This window comes from Suncus etruscus, chromosome 5, assembly GCF_024139225.1.
Source record: "Suncus etruscus isolate mSunEtr1 chromosome 5, mSunEtr1.pri.cur, whole genome shotgun sequence".
Lineage (NCBI taxonomy): Eukaryota > Metazoa > Chordata > Mammalia > Eulipotyphla > Soricidae > Suncus > Suncus etruscus.
Genome location: NC_064852.1, coordinates 76,295,010 through 76,311,396, shown reverse-complemented (window position 1 = coordinate 76,311,396; position 16,387 = coordinate 76,295,010). Strand labels below are relative to the sequence as shown.

Below are 16,387 nucleotides of genomic sequence, written 5' to 3'. Positions count from 1 at the left end.
GGGGCACCCTTGCATGGAGGAGTGAGTCTCACTTGGAGGCGCGCCACCCGCCGGGACGCATTTAGTCTACTTCCTCAGCTTAACTCCTCTAGGGGGGACTCGACGACAGGTGGAGGAGACGAGGAGGCCCTGAAGGGACTTGGAGGGGGGGTGGGGGAAGCCTCGATTCGCGTTCCACAGAGGACTACGCACAGCACAGGGAGGCGAGGCCAGGCGAGGCGAGGGGGCAGGCCTGCGCCTCCGGAGCCTTCGTTCCTTCCTTCCTTCGTTCCTTCCTTCCTTCCATATTTGTACTTGGCACGCCAACACGTCCCGAGATCTGGCCCTGCCCTCCTCTACCTACCATGTTCGCCCACGTTCAATTAGGAGCCCGGTGTGGCCGCCTAAAATAGACAAAACAAAACAAAAAAACAAACAATAACAAAAAAGAACTCCCCGAACCCCGATCGTCAAGATGAATTCAGAAAGCAGAAAGAAAAAGGGGGTTCGGGCTGCCACCAAGGCCTGCCTGCCTGCCTGCCTGGGATCCCATCTACCTTCACAGCCCGGTTCTCTTCCCTCACCCCGACACCGCCTCATCCGCAGGACGTTCCCGGCCCCTCACCCTGACAGGAACTAGTTTTTAACAAAATAAAATGAAAACACAAACGCAAGACAACCGAGCCCGCGGCGGCCGGCCACGACGCACAAAATGTCCCCCTCGCCCCGCCGCCGCCGCCGCCTCCGTCACAAAGTCGGCCGCAGAGAGTGTGCGGCCCCCTCCCTCGCTCGCTCGCTCGCTCGCTCGCTCGCTCCGGGTTCCGCGGACGTGGCAAGGTGGGTGAACCGGCCCGACTCACCTGCGCGGCCTGGGGGTCAAAGGTCACACGCCTCCCTCCCCCCCCCCGCGGCCGCCTCGAACCCCCGCCGCGCCCGCAGGGAAGGGAAGCGGAGCGCCGAGGAGCGACGCGGCGGGCGCCGAGGCCTAGACATTTACCCCCGGCTCCGCAGCTGGCACTCCACGGGGGAGCGGGTCCCGACCGACGCTCGTCCGCACCGGTGCGGCCTTCCTCGTCGCCTGCCTGCCTTCCTTTCTCCCCTTCCTCCGAGTTCTAGGCCCGTCACCGACACACGACACGCTCACACACGCACCGACACACACACGGAGGAGCCGACGGCCACAGCGAAGCACAATGGCGCCCGCCCCTCTCGCCCGGATCCGGCGCAGGACCTGCCGCCGCCGCCGCCGTTACAGGCCCCGCCCATCGCCGCCGCCGCCGCCGCCCCCAACTCTCGCGGACACTTCTCGCGAGAGCAGCGGCTCCCTCTCCGAGGGGCGGGGGAGCAACCCGAGCGCTTGCGAGGGCTGGCGCTCCGTCGTACCGTCCCCACCCCACCGCGGGGTGGTGCTCTGGCCGCGGCAGCCGTTGAAGGCGGGACGGGCTCTAGAGGCCCCCTGGGGGAGGCGACGAGGCGCCACCGGTAAGCGGCTGCGGCTGGTTTCGGCCGGCTGGCGAGTGCGACTGAGGCCGGGGCCTTGGCTGGACCCCTCCCCTCCCCTCCCTCCCCTCCCCAAAGCCTTTGCTTAGGTGGCGTGCGTGGGGTTACTAGGACTCTCCAGCCAACCCTGACTTGTCATTAGCTCTCGCCCCTCCAAGCCAACCTGCAGGGCCCAGTGACTCCAACCCAATTCCAAGTCATCTCATCATGATTTCATTTTTTTCCCCCTTCTGTTCTTATTTTATTTTATTTTATTTTCCATTTCCCCCCATTTTTTCCTTTATTTATTTTTTTTCTTTTTTGAAGCCTGGTAAGTAGCGCCCTGAATGTTGTCGTTCCTGGACTTCATTGAGCCTTCAAGCGCTGCCCCCCTTCTCCCTTGGCCACCCTCCGTGTGAGTCCTCGTCGTGGCTGGCTCCTGTGGCTGTGGCTGCTTTCATTCGTTCTGAGACCATTGGGGTGGGGAGCCCTCCCTCGCGTAGTGGTGGTCAGCGTGTCTGGGGGGTGATTGTGTCTTTCCCGCCCTGTGTTTTCACACTGTTGGTTGTTCACACCTTGTCAAGTGTAGCTACAGGTTTTGCAATAAAAAGAAAAATTGATCCGTGCACAGGGATGGGGGGAAATGATGAGGGACTATTAGGCAGAAACTTTGTAAAATTGTGCATGGAAGCACTCAAACTAAGATGTGCATGGAGGTACTCGAGGGAGGAGCAGATCGGGCACAAAATTAGTTTTTCTGAATTTAGATCATGTATGGCTTCAGTTGGTTGTGTGGATTTTGGAGAATGGATTAGAAGGTAATGATCATGGGAGGATTGCCGAAACCTGTAGGCGTATACATAGAACGATGACCTGGGTTTTTTTAAGGTGAGCTCTTCTATTAAGTCGTTTTAGGCGATTCATGGCTTCCAAATAAGTCCAATTAGTCAAGTGTGAGGTTAATACCTATTTCTTCATTATGTCAGGGTAAGAGAATGGATATCACTATAACTATCCTCATCATGTCAACGTCTTTGGAGACTAACAAGTCCATGCTTCATTCATATTTTAAGTTGTAATTGTATAATTCACATTTTAAAGGTTTGAAGCTAATTGGTGATTTATGTAAAATTGGCATGTGAATGCCAGTCTAACATTTTAGAACTTGAGTTTAAGTATTTTGTTTCGATAAGATAAATGGTCCCTTTTGAGGAAATTAATTTCCCCTTTATAAAAATTTAAACCATTTTTATAAGCTCCAAATATATTTGTACTTATACACACACTAACACAACAAACTACAAGTTCAAATCTAAGCCTTGTCTCTGACAGCCTTTGTTGTCTTGAGCAATTCCTTAATCTTACTCAGCCTTAATTTCTGGTGAAATGGGCTTAATAACAATATCTTTACCCGAATAGATCTGTTGAAAGAATTAAATGAGATAATGCGTCATTTACTGGAATATAGTAAGCATTTCATAATAGTTAGCTATTGCATTCCATGTTTCCTCTAAACCACCACTAATCTAGTTCTATGATGCTTCATATTACATAGATCCCTTAATCAACTTTAAATATATTGTATGCTAAATGAATGATTGTACCATTTCTGATCTATGATAGTCATATCTCGTAGAGATAACATCTCCACAGAACGCGCAAACTTGTCAAGATTGGTTTAGGCTTTAGCTGATTATGGCTTTACTTCCACACCACAGCACTGATTATATCAGAGGTAATTGTGGTACCATTTTTTTTTTTTTTGGTCCTTTTGTAAGGTAGGACAAATTATTTTAGGAAAATAAAAGAAAGAGAGGTACATTCTCAAGAGTGAAAGTTGACTACTTCAACGTAGAAAAAACCAAATGGCTTTTTATTTGGGGGGGGGGGACTTGGTTTTCTGGGCCACACCCAGTAGCACTCAGGGGTTACTTCTGGCTCTGTGGGGTTACTTCTGGCTCTGTGCTCAGAAATCGCTCCTGTCAGGCTCTGTGTACCATATAGGATACCAGGGATTGAACCTGGGTCCGTCTGGGTCATCCCATGGAAGGCAAACTGCCTGCTGCTGTGCTATCACTCTGGCCCCCCCAGTAGCTTTTTTTTAGAGAAAGTTAAATATGAATATTTTCCATAAACACCTTTGTCCCAAATTCTTTATACAAGTAGGAATTAATGGCGTTTTTTTTCTGGGGAAAAATACTGAACATCTGGTGGTCCATTCTTGAGTTCAAATCATACCTTTTATCCTTTCATTCCTGGTGCCACTCCTCTAAGAGACCTTAGTGCTTCAGGCCTAGAATTCTGTATTTCAAAGTTTTCTGACTCTGAGTTTATCCCAAAGGCCTTCATACCCTTAGACTAGTTAAGTTTCAGAAATTAATTTTTTCTCAACATACATTTCCAGGGTCCCATCCCTTCCATACCCATCTCTTGCAATATTTCTATCCAGAGACTTTACCTCCTTAAATCTTCACGTGGATACATGGATAAAAGTCTAATTTCATCGTGCTGACAAAAGAAAGGGTGGAGATCCTGTCTATGTAAGGGCGTAACTTAATATTAATTTTGGCTCAGATAATGATTTGGGTCCAAAGTTGTCAAAGTCCAAAACAGAGAACGTGGTTAAATATGGTTAGCTTTTTTTTTTTGAGGGGGGGGGTCACACCTGGCAGCACTCAGGGGTTAGTTACTCCTGGCTCCACACTCAGAAATCACTCCTGGAAGGCTCGAGGGACCATACGGGATGCTGGGATTCGAACCAATGACCTTCTGCATGTAAGGCAAATGCCTTACCTCCATGCTATCACTCTGGCCCCATGGTTAGCTTTTTTGTTTTAAGAAGAAAATGGTTATAGTAAAAAAAAATGGTTACTGTAGAGGAGCTTTGTTTTCTTTTTCTTTTTTCTTTTTTGCATACTGGTAAATCTATTGGCAAAAGAAATTATTAGTTTCTGCTTTTACTGGTCATCTATAAAGACAAGTTCAAAGTTAACAGACATGTAACAGCCTTTAGCATTAGTTTTTCTTTAAGTGAAGTATTAAGTCCTTAATAGAGTCACAACCCAGTAGTTTGATTTACATTATGTCAGCCTGGGTTTGGATGATGATGAGGTGATTGATCCTAAGAGATGAATCTAATTAGAAATTTGGTTAAATGGGAATACTTAAGATAACTTGATACGGTTTCTTCCATTTAGCCATTAGTTTATTAGAAAGGAATTAATCCAGTTTTCCACATTTTTTAGTAAGACCAAACTACTAAGAGGAATGTTAGTTGTACTTAATTATTTGGGTAGGTAAAACAGTTTTTACATTTTCTTGAATTACCTCAATTAAAAGCCTTCTCTAAAGTAACGACACATTTAGTTAAATTTTAAACTTTCTTAGTCTAATAAGAAAAAGGGAAAAGGGGTCTCCATACAAAAGTTCAAAAAGATTAAAATGATGTTTTACTTTAGGAGGTATTCTCCGTATCCAAGAAAAGCTGTAGACTACAGTGAGAGCCAAGACTGAAGTTTCTTACATAATTTACCTAATATCTTTTTATGGTATAACTAAATTTCTCCACTGTTTCTCCACATTGTGGTATAAGCATGTAGGACTAGGAAAGCCGGACTAAAGAAGGACATAGAATTTGTATAGATGCTTACTTGTAACACCTTAGACAATTGCTAAGCTCTAGTGAGAGCAATTAGAGTTGAAGTTCCTCCTGGCAAGGTTTTAGCTTTTCCTATTCTGGCCAGACTAAATATAGTATATATGACTTTTAGATTTCCTTCATGAATTAGACTGTTGTTGCCATCACTAAACCAAATTTCTTCTGGATTATCCAGGAGCTATCTTTAAATCAATACTACTAGAATATACTTAATTACCTCTGTAGAACTAAAAATTTGATTTCTACAAAAAAGGCATGTATTGAAACATGGTTTTCTCTCCACGTTTAACAAATGGATTGCTTTTAATAAATTGGCCAGTCATTTGCATAAACAGCAAGATTAAAGAATTTTCTAATTTGTGCCATTTTGTTATTACATGTGGACATGGCTAAGGATGGAACAGGTGACTTTTGTATTAATAAAGACATTAATATTTTACCTTTTACATCAGTATTACTCAAACTTGGCCAATGAAGATGAGATAATCAAGTCAGCACTATGAATGGGAGGTAACCCCAGGCCTGTCATCTTCTGTAGAGATAGCTAGCTGGATATACAGGAGTCCATCTTATTTCTCATTTGGGTTGAGAGAAGTCCTGGTTTCTTGATGTTTTGAGCAGAGACCAGGTAGTCACAATCTGGACTCCTAATTTTTTCATAGTAGGGGTGTTTCCAATTCTTTATTGAACCACCTGCCTTTACTGTCTCCTTGAGTTATGCAGGTCACTAGTGCCAGTAATTCATTACTAGATGCTCTTATAAATTAGTATCATTTTTCCCTGGGAGAGGGCGTTGGAGTCCCAGAGCTATTTTCTAAGATTTCCTATCTATCTATATTAAAGGTAGTGCCTACTATAGAGAAGGAAGATTATTTTTCTGAATTTTGCAAACTATATTATTGCTATGAACTATTAAAAAAAATGTTAAGGGTGTCAAGAAGAGAGAAAAACAATGCACTCTACTCACAAGGACCATCTACCCATTTTCTATAGTTTTTACTGTAATTCAATATTTTCCAAGTTTTGCTGTAGTTCAAAGTGAAGTTTTGTTAAAACATGTTTTGTAGATTTTCATAGACTACCTCCTTCCTCTTTGAATTCTTCTTCAGCTGTTCTTTTGTGGTCACAGTTTAAGTTCCTTGTGGAAGATGTGACTCCTATTAGTGAATGAGTCGACTCTCTCGAGTGACTTATGTAGAATTGGAAGGAGAAAGATGGCAGCCTCAAGAAGGGAATTTATGGGGCCAGGGCAATAGAATAGTGGTAGGGCATTTGCCTTGCACACGGCCAACCCAGGACGGACCCTGGTTGGATTCCGACATCCCGTATGGTCCCCTGAGCCTGCCAGGAGTGAATGCTGAGCTCCTGAGTGCTGCTGGGTGTGACTCCCCCTGTCCAAAGAAAAAGGGGGATTTACTGCTTTTCTTACCACCCACATTTTCTGGTGATGAGAACATGCCCAGGAAACCTAGAATTGAAGTGAGTTGCTATGAGCACCTAAACAGGACAGACCTTCCATCTTATGAAGCTATTGTCAAACCTTAACTGGGTTCCACTAGTTTTACTTTGCATGGGAAATGATCCCCTACCACCTGATTTCTTGGGGTGCTTTGGAACCCAGACTGGAGCATGGGATTGTTCTTTATAAGAAAGTCAGTTAATCTTAAATCTTAACCAGGCTTTCCAGGTTTGTCATCTTCTCTCAAGGAAACAACATTTAGGAATAGTCTCCATTATGACTCTTGTGCAGTTTTCCCTCTTGAGCTTCCTAAAAAAAAATTTTTTTTTGGTTCACACCCGGCTCAGGGGTTAATCTTGGCTCTATGCTCAGGGGACCGTATAGGATGCTGGGATTCGAACCACCGACCCTCTGATTGCAAGGCAAACACCTTACCTCCATGCTATCTCTCCGGCCCCTTGAGCTTCCTAAATTTTATATATGACTGATAGCTTAGAATTCTTCAAATGTTGCATGTCAGACTTTGTTTTCTCCTTTTTAAGTCATCCTACAATATGTGATAAGGGCAATCTTTAGATAGTTTTACTTGGTGGTGAGAGGAAAAGGTAGAGAAGCCCAACAATGCTAGTATGAAACCCAATGCTTATAAATGCAAAACATGCTTGCCCTTTGAGTCATCCTCCTGCAGCATTGATAATGTTCATTTTGCATAGACTATGTGACCTTGAAAAGATATGATTATATTTGATTTTTCTAAATCAAGTAATTTTTAAATGCAAAATTTGAGGTATGGCCTCCTAAGCCTTACTCAGGAAGCCTGAGGGCCCTATTAATGGTTTGATGCAAGGTTCCAAGGCTGTGATAATCCTTGGGCTCTTTGATACTAGGGATACCTGGACAATATATTCACCCAAAAGTTTAAGGAACCACCAAGGACTTAGCAGTGCTACAGGATCAAATGCAGATTATTTTTAATTTTTTGAGTAATGAATATCTTGGGTGAAAAAATGGTTTGTGGGGCTGGAGAGATAGCATGGAGGTTGGGCATTTCCCTTGCATGTAGAAGGATGGTGGTTCAAATTCCAGCATCCCATATGGTTCCCGGAGCCTGCCAGAAGCGATTTCTGAGCGTAGAGCCAGGAGTACGTAATCCCCTGAGGGCTGCCAGGTGTGACCCAAAAACCAAAAAGAAAAAATGTTGTGTTTTCTAATAAGTAAACCCCTGAGTGGTAAACAACATATTGATTTATTCTCCTTTTTTGTTTTTGTTTTTGAGCCACACCTAGTAATGCTTAGAGGTTACTCCTTGCTATATGCTCAGAAATTGCTCCTGGCTTGGGAGGGACCATATGGGATGCCAGGATCGAATGTAGGTCCATCCTGGATCAACTGTGTACAAGGCAAATGCCCTACTGCTGCACTATCACTCTTGCCCTGATTTATTCTTAAATAAAATAAGCTTACTAATTCCTGAAGAAGGGAATCTAGTGGCATTATCCAAATTTAAAGGATTTGCATTTTAAATCTAATTATTATAAATATATAATAGTATTATAATAATTATACGTATTGGGAACTCTTCATTCATGGGAAAAGAGATTTTAACCACACCAATGCTACTTGCATTCTACTGGTTCTCTGCTATGGGGTGTTCATGGGACTCTGTGGTGCTGGGCTTTATATTTGAAAAGCCAGAGGGAAACACACATTGTGCTCAGGGCTTGCTCCTGGGTCTTTGTTTAGAGATCACTTCTAGGCTAGGCTCAGGGTCCCTATGAGGTACCAGGGGTCAAGCGAAAGTTGTCTGTGTACAAAACAATCTTTGGCTACTAGGTTCATCTCTTTAAATCTTTAATGTAATAAATCAATATTTCCCCCAAACCAATAAATCCCCGATTTTTCTGGATTTAAATTTTCCCTTAACAAATTTAATTGAAAGATGTCACATTTAATAAATAAGCATCCAAAACAATGTATTTCTGATTTAAGCTGGATTTATACAAGATTAGTAGCTATTTGTGCTCCAAAGTCAGTAGTCAAAGGGATATAAAAACAAAAGAATACCATATTGAACTCTGGGAAACCATTTTTCCACATTATGGTCTAGTTCTTCACTGATTTTAGAATGACTCCATACCTATTTACAACTGGTACAGAATATCTGATTTAGGGGCCGGAGAGGTGGTGCAAGCACTATCCTAGGATGAACCGTGGTTCCATCCCCTGGCGTCCCATATGGTCCCCCAAGCCAGGGGCGATTTCTGAGTGCATAGCCAGGAGTAACCCCTGAGCCTCAAACGGGTGTGGCCCAAAAAACCAAACAAACAAAAAAGAATATCTTATCTAGACAGGAGAAACTCCCAATATTTGGAACACTTGAAACCATATGTTAATCAACTATTGGTATAATAGCCAGATTTTGCTGGAACAGCCAGACACATTAGTTTATAGGTTGTCTTATATATCTTCCTATCTTGTCTCCATATCAGTATCTAGAGAATTGACTCATACTTGTGTGAGCTGCTAAGAAATTTATAGGAGTGAAAAGTGGAAGCTCAAGAGTTGTCGCTGTAGGTTTTTTTGTTTGTTTTGGTGTTTGGGCTACACCCAGCGATGCTCAGATTTTACTCCTGGCTCTGCACCCTGCACAGGAATTACTGCTGGCAGTGGTTGAAGGAACATATGGGATACTAGGGATGTGTGTTGCTACTTCCTACTAACTACTTTGAGGCTTAATCTTCTAACCTTTGGAATCAGATTTTGTTCTCAAGATTGGAATAAACACTTCATATTATCAAAGGTAATTTTAACAAAAGAATACACAACACGTTAATTAAATTTGCAAAATATTTTCACTGTAATTCTATATACCTATATATTCGAGTATATACCTACCCCCCCTAATTTTAACCTAAAAACTAGGAAAACTTAGTGACTTGAGTATAAACCAAGGTGGAAAATGCAGCAGCCACTGGTAAATTTCAAAAATAAAAATATATACTCAAAGCAATTACAATAATTGAGGAATCAGTAGGTTAAATGTTTTTCAATATTTATTGCTAAAGAAAAAATGCAAACTAGCAACAATAACTTTAAAACTTTAAAAAAGTGCAGAAAACCATAGCTTAACAGGTAATCAAGCTAAATCACAAAGGTAAAATTCCTTCAAAACTGTATTCCTCCTCTTCATCATCTGTATGTCCAAACAGAACTTCAGATGTATCTGATATGAGGGTATCAGCATATACATTGTTTTGTTTTGGGGTTTTTTTGGTTTTTTTTTTTTTTGGTTTTTGGGGGACACCGGGATTCGAACCAATCACCTTTGGTCCTGGATCGGCTGCTTGCAAGGCAAACGCTGCTGTGCTATCTCTCTGGGCCCCAGCATATACATTGTTATCATCGCTGAGTTCTCAGATATCATCATCACTGCTGTCAGTCTCATACAAAGTGCAGAATATTGTGAGTTAAATAGTTCAGTGGCATCCAGTTCAATTCAGCCGCCTACCCCTTCAGCTCACCTGCGACTTGTGGACTGAGCTGAAGCACCGCCCCCTCCAGCAGAAGGCAGAAGACGACTGGAGACTAAGTGCTTTTGATTTGGTGCACCGAATCAAATAACCTGTGTATCTGGGTATAAACCAAGTTCGGGGGTGTTTTTTTGTGCCAGAAAAACTCAGCTTAAACTTGAGTATATACGGTATATGTTTGTTAAATAACTGGTACTCTAGTTTCTCCAAATGTTATATGACTGGTTTTTTAGGGCATCAACAGAATTTAGTGCTAAGTCAGAGAGAAATTCTATGTCTCAGAAAGCCTGAAATATTTATGGTCTAGTTCTTTACAAAAATTTTGGTAACTATGAAATAAATCATAAAACCAAAACAAGCTTACTGCTATTACTTAAATATAGTCAAGCTAAACCACACAGAACCTTAGAATGACAGTTAAGAAGGGTGTTTACTTTCTGTAGCTTTATGATACTGCAAGCAGAAAGCCATTCAATTAACATGAATTATTTGAGTATTCACCCTGACAAATTTACAAAACCTTTATCAATTTTTACTGTGTGTATGTATTTTTATAGCATTGTATGTGTAACTATATCACATATCTAGCCATTATTATTTTTGGTTTTTAAGTTATACCCAGAAGTGATCAGGGTTTCTCCTAGATCTGCACTCAGGAATCCCTCCTGGCAGGGCTTGAAGAGGGCCATATAGAATGCTGGGGATCTAATCCAATTTGGCTGCTGCAAGTAAGGCAAGCACCTTCTGTGCTGTACTATCACTCCAGCCTGGTAGCTATTTCAGTATATCCCTTTTATTCTTTTTTGTTTTGTTATTTTTGGACCACATCTTGTACTGCTGAGACTTAATCATGTTTCTTTATTCAGAGATCATTCCTGGTAGTTCTAGGAGTACTATATGTGAAGCTCAAGATGGAACCAATGACAGTTGCATGCAAAAGCAAGTGCCTTATTTCCTATATGATCTTTCCAGCTCCTTTATATGCCCCCCTTTTATTTTTTGCTCCCCTCTTTCCCCCTTTTTCTCCTTATAATTTGACTTTTCCACCTGTATCTACTGTGCACCATCTTTACAACATTAGTGGTTTAAGTTTTTGTTTTTGCATGTCAGTTTTTTTTAAAAATAGTTTAGAACTGGGACCGGAGAGATAGCACAGTGGTAGGGCGTTTGCCTTGCAAATGGCTGACCCAGGACAGTCCTGGTTCGATTCCCAGCATCTGATATGGTTCACAGCCATTTCTGAGCACAGAGCCAGGAGTAATCCCTGAGCGCCACTGGGTGTGCCCCCCCAACAAAAAAAACAACAAAATAATAGTCTATTTAGAATAATATACTATTCATAAAGCTGTTAAGTCTTTTAAACATTTTAATTTATCAATGTTTTCTTTCTGTCTTCCACCTGTTAAATCATAAGCAATGATATCTGCTTCCACTAGAATCACTCAGTACTTTTAGTACATCTTAGACTCCCTGTCTACAAAGGATTTATCTTAAATTCTTTTAATTTTTTACTTTAGTTAAAATGAATCGGGACTGGCGAGGTGGCGCTAGAGGTAAGGTGTCTGCCTTGCAAGTGCTAGCCAAGGAAAGGACCACGGTTCGATCCCCCGGCGTCCCATATGGTCCCCCCAAGCCAGGGGCAATTTCTGAGCACGTAGCCAGGAGTAACCCCTGAGCATCTAACGGGTGTGGCCCGAAAAAAAAAAAAAAAAGAAAATGAATCACATAATTGACATAGTTGAACATAATACATGTGGGCTTTTACATATCAAAGGGACAGGTTTAAAGGAAGAAAGGAAGTTGGGAGAATACCTTTCTTTTGGGTTAATAGCTAGTATCATCTTATACCCTGTGTGGCCCCAAAAATTAAAAGAAAAATTACAATAGCACATTTTTGTAAAGTATTATATCTCCAATGTAATCATCAGTACAATGGAAGAAAATCAAGTAAGCTCTTTTTAACTGTCCATTCTGTTAAATTGGTCTGTTCCTCTAGGAATGACCGTATCAAACAAATGAAGTCCAGAAATTCAAAACGCTATTGAATTTTTGATGCTGTGACTTTTAGGGGCTTGTACACAGCTGATAGGCCTCCTGGAAGAAGGAAGATACAGGAGGGTTAGGGAAAGTACCCACACTCACTCCAAAAAAAGCCAGCATAACTGAAATTTAGACAGAGTGATGTCCCTGAGAAGAATCAGAGTGAAACTGAGGCAGGACCTTGGGAAAACAGTGATTCTGGGTGATGGACACAGTAGGCCTGGCTTCAGCAGGACAGTAGCTTTGTTTGCTCTTTCCTCCTAAGATGGCCACCTTTTTACTGTATGGGCTTTTGTATCCATGATCTTTCACGCTTGGTTTGCATCTTACTTGAGAAGACTATGAAGCTGGCCAGGTTCGAACATGGCATCTATGTTTGTGGGCATGTTTATAGCTGCCAGGCATTTTGAAAGAGGAAGATATGAGGAAGGGTGCCCACATTCATTCCAAAATGCCCTGGCAATATCAGCCCCAAACTGGTGTACCTGAAGTTTGGTCAAATTGGTATCCCCAAAGGGACTAATGAAGGGATGATGAGGCAGGGTCATTAGGAAATGGCAATTCTGGTGATGGAAGCAACAGGCATGGCTTTGGTGGTAGTGCAGTGCTGGTGGTTGGTGTTTGGCTTGCCCTCTCCTCCTGAGATGACCAACTGTTTCAAATTCTTTTTTAAATAAAATTTTTAAATGAAATCACCATGAGATAAATTACAAAATTGTTCAGAATTGAGTTTGTCATATACATTATTTCAGTACCCATCCCTTCACCATTGTCCCGGTTTTCCTCCTGTCCTACTCCCCTGCCTGACTCTTGTCAGACATTTTTCTTCTCTAAAGGATCTATATCCTAAATGGTGAACCTATGGCACGTGTAGGCATTGCAACTGTCATGTGGGAAGGGGTCCGCAATTAAGATATGTGGTGCAAATCTGAAAGAAAAAAAGATCAAATACTTAAAGAGCTTAGTGGTTGTATTGTAATAGTAACATACAAATGAATTTGTTGGTTATAAATTTACCTTTCAATTGTATTTGCATCTTTTTCTTGCAATTCTAACCACTCTATAAGCTATTTATCTATTCTTTCCTCCTCAGACCCAAGTTCTGAATTCTCTTTAGTAACAGTAATGATTACAAATATGTTTCTGTTTTATCTTAATGTGTTACTTTTCAAAAAATAATTGTATGAAATAAAAAATTAATAATAAAAAAGATATGTGGTGCAGTGGGAGGCGAGTCTGCCGGTGTCTGCTTTACAGCTCACCTGGCAACAGGGCCGCTGGACTGGCCATTAGGAGGACTAGGCATTGTGTGGCAGTTTGGGTACTCGGGCTCTAAAAGGTGAGCCATCGCTGGTCTGTATCATCCATATCACTTTACATCTTCTAGCACCCACTTGTCCAGAAAGATCATTTCCCACTATCATTGTGATAGTGATTCCTTCTCTGCCCTAACTGCACTCTTGCCATCTTTGTGGAAAGCTTCCTACCATGGACCAATTCTGTTTCTTCATCTATATTGTCTTTGGGTATTATTACCATACTTTATGTTATATATCTATATACATGTAAACCAGAGGTCTTAAACTCAATTTACCTGGGGGCCACAGGAGGCAAAGTTGGGGTGAGGCAGGGCCGCATAAGGGACTTCACAAAAAAAGTCCTCAAACGTCATTAACAGTTTTAATTATTTCTTCTGAACATGAATAGAACATTGAGTGAAGATTATGAACAGTTCTTCTAAACATGGCATCTTTTGCCTATTCCTTGCTGCCAGAGACTTGACAACACTTCTTACAAATCTGAACCACATTTGCCTTTAGAGAGGAAGCAGTTGAGACCCTCAGTATGGCTTGAAGATGATCATCATTAAGTCTAGACCTTTACTTTGACTTATTGAAGTTCAATGTGGAGATTAACTTTTCACACAAATATGTGCTCCCAAAAAGGCACATGGTGCGCTTGAACATTAGGGAAAACTCAGGAAGCTGGGGGAAATTCTCTCAAAAATTGCCCAGGCATGTCTGCTTTTGCACTAATCTCCCTAAACTTGGCTTTGAGATCAGAGTTGCATTGCAGGTCAGTGAGCTCCATTTGAAGCTCAGCAGGGGCATCTTGCACATCAAAGGAAAAGGGGTCCACAAAAATTTGGAAAGTGGCTCTGTGCTTTTTGAAGTCTGCAAATTTGTGATCAAATTCCTTCTCTAGCTTAAAAATAGCATCAACATATTTCTCACCACTGAATGGTATGCCTGCATCCACAAGTTCCTTGCATGCTGGGAAATGGCAAAGGTTTGTCTGAGAGAGCTGGGATTTCCATATCACAAGTTTTGTGGAGAATGCTCTCATGTTGTCATAGGCAGCACTGATAAGCTGCCTTGGGCCTTGTAACATCTTGTTTAGTACATTCAGCTTATGTGTGATGTCAACAAGAAAAGCTAAGTCCATGAGCCATTTGTGATCACTCAACTCAGAAACAGCATTCCCATCCTTCTCCATGAAGGCTTTCACTTCGTCTCTCAACTCAAAAAACCTTTTCAGGACATTTCCCCTGCTGAGCCAACATACCTCAGTGAAATAGAGCACATCTCCATATTCTGACTCCATTTCTTCTAATAAAGCATGGAACCTCCTGTGCTTTAAACCCCTGGATCTGATTTGGTTGATGCATTTCACAACAGACATCACATTGTCACATGGCAGGCATTTACTGCAAAGGGCCTGCTGATGGATAATGCAGTGAAAAGCAATGACCTTCTCTACACACTCCTCTTCAAGTTTTTTTGAACAAGTGCCACCAGTCCATTTTTCCTCCCTGTCATCGATGGTGCTCCATCGGTTATTATTCCAACAAACCTCTTCCATGGCAAACCTGCATTCTCAATGGCATCACACAGATGCCGAAATATCTCATTAGCGGTGGACTGGCCATACATTAGAATTATTGTGAGCAGCTCCTCTGTCAATTCAAAATTGCAATCAACACCATGGACATAAATTGTGAGCTGTGCAGTGTCTATTATATCTGTGCCCTCGTCAAGAGCAACTGAGTATGCATCAAAATATTTGGCTTTCTCACACAGTTGATGATAAATGTCACTTGACATGTCAGAAATGCGCTCTGCCACAGTGTTGGCAGAAAGGCTGATTTTGCTAAACTGACCTTTCTTTTCCAGACAGATAATACTTGCAGCCTGTAACATGCATTTTTTTTTTTTTAACAAACTCTCCTTCTGTGGATGGTTTCCCTGCCTTAACAGTCATCTCACTAACCATGTAACTAGCTTCGACTGATGCAACATTCACTTTGGTTGCTTTCTTGAAGAAATCTTGTTGCCTCATTAGACATGCTTTAAGACTGGCAACCCTCTTGGCTCTCTCATTTCCTTCATATTTTGCACATTCCTCAGCATGTTTAGTTGAATAATGGCGTTTCAAGTTGTATTCCTTGTGCACTGCAACTTTCTCTGAGCAAATAAGACGTGGGGATGCCCTGTGCTCAACAAAGAAAAACTGTGTCTCCCACTTTTCCTGAAATTGTCTGTGCTCATCATCAATCTTTCTCTTCACTGCAGCTTTTGATGAAGTTATGATGACAAAATCTAATTCTGTAATAAACTTCTCTCCCTTCTCTCCCTTAGGCCTCCAATAATGCAAGGGACAGCAGGCAGGAGCAGTGGAAATGACGTCTGTGCTAGGCGCTAAGTATTCGCGATTATTCACTTACAGAATATTTGCAATAAAAAATCGCATTCGTAAGAAAAAAATCACCAAAAATTCGCATTAAACAGTTGCATACCCCAAACGGAACTGCTCAGGGTATGCAAATGTTTAATGCGATTTTTCTTACTACTGCTATTTTTATTGCAATTATTCGGTAAGCGAATAATCGCGAATACTGTGATATTTGAAGGCTGGCTGCATGCCAGAAAATGTACTGAGGGCCGCAAAGTTTGAGACCCCTGATGTAAACACATATCCTACAAATAAGTGCTATAATTCTATCAATACCTCTCCCTCTGACTTCATTCAACACAATACTCTCCATATCCATCCATCTATAAGCAAATGGAATAATTTCTACAAATATCTAAAGCAATCATTGGGAAAAGATGGGAGGTGTCATTATTCCCAACTTTAAACTATATTATAAACAGTAGTAATTAAAACAGCATGGTATTGGAATAAGACAGATACTCAGTTTAGTGGACTATAGATGAATATCCTGATATAATTCCTCAGGTC

The 16,387-nt window shown here is 41.8% G+C and overlaps 1 protein-coding gene across 3 annotated transcripts in view; it reads right to left on the bottom strand.

The window, feature by feature from the left end:
- Nucleotides 1-1,057, bottom strand: part of MARCHF7 (membrane associated ring-CH-type finger 7) — a 39,843-nt gene extending 38,786 nt beyond the window's left edge. For 2 of the 3 annotated variants that reach the window (XM_049773108.1, XM_049773110.1), the window contains exon 1: nt 977-1,057. The gene's annotated coding sequence lies outside the window, so the exon portion shown is untranslated. Of the gene's footprint in view, nt 1-688; nt 712-976 lie in introns of those variants that run through there. The other variant, XM_049773109.1, reaches the window with a different exon arrangement.
- Between the last annotated feature and the right edge of the window lie 15,330 nt (nt 1,058-16,387).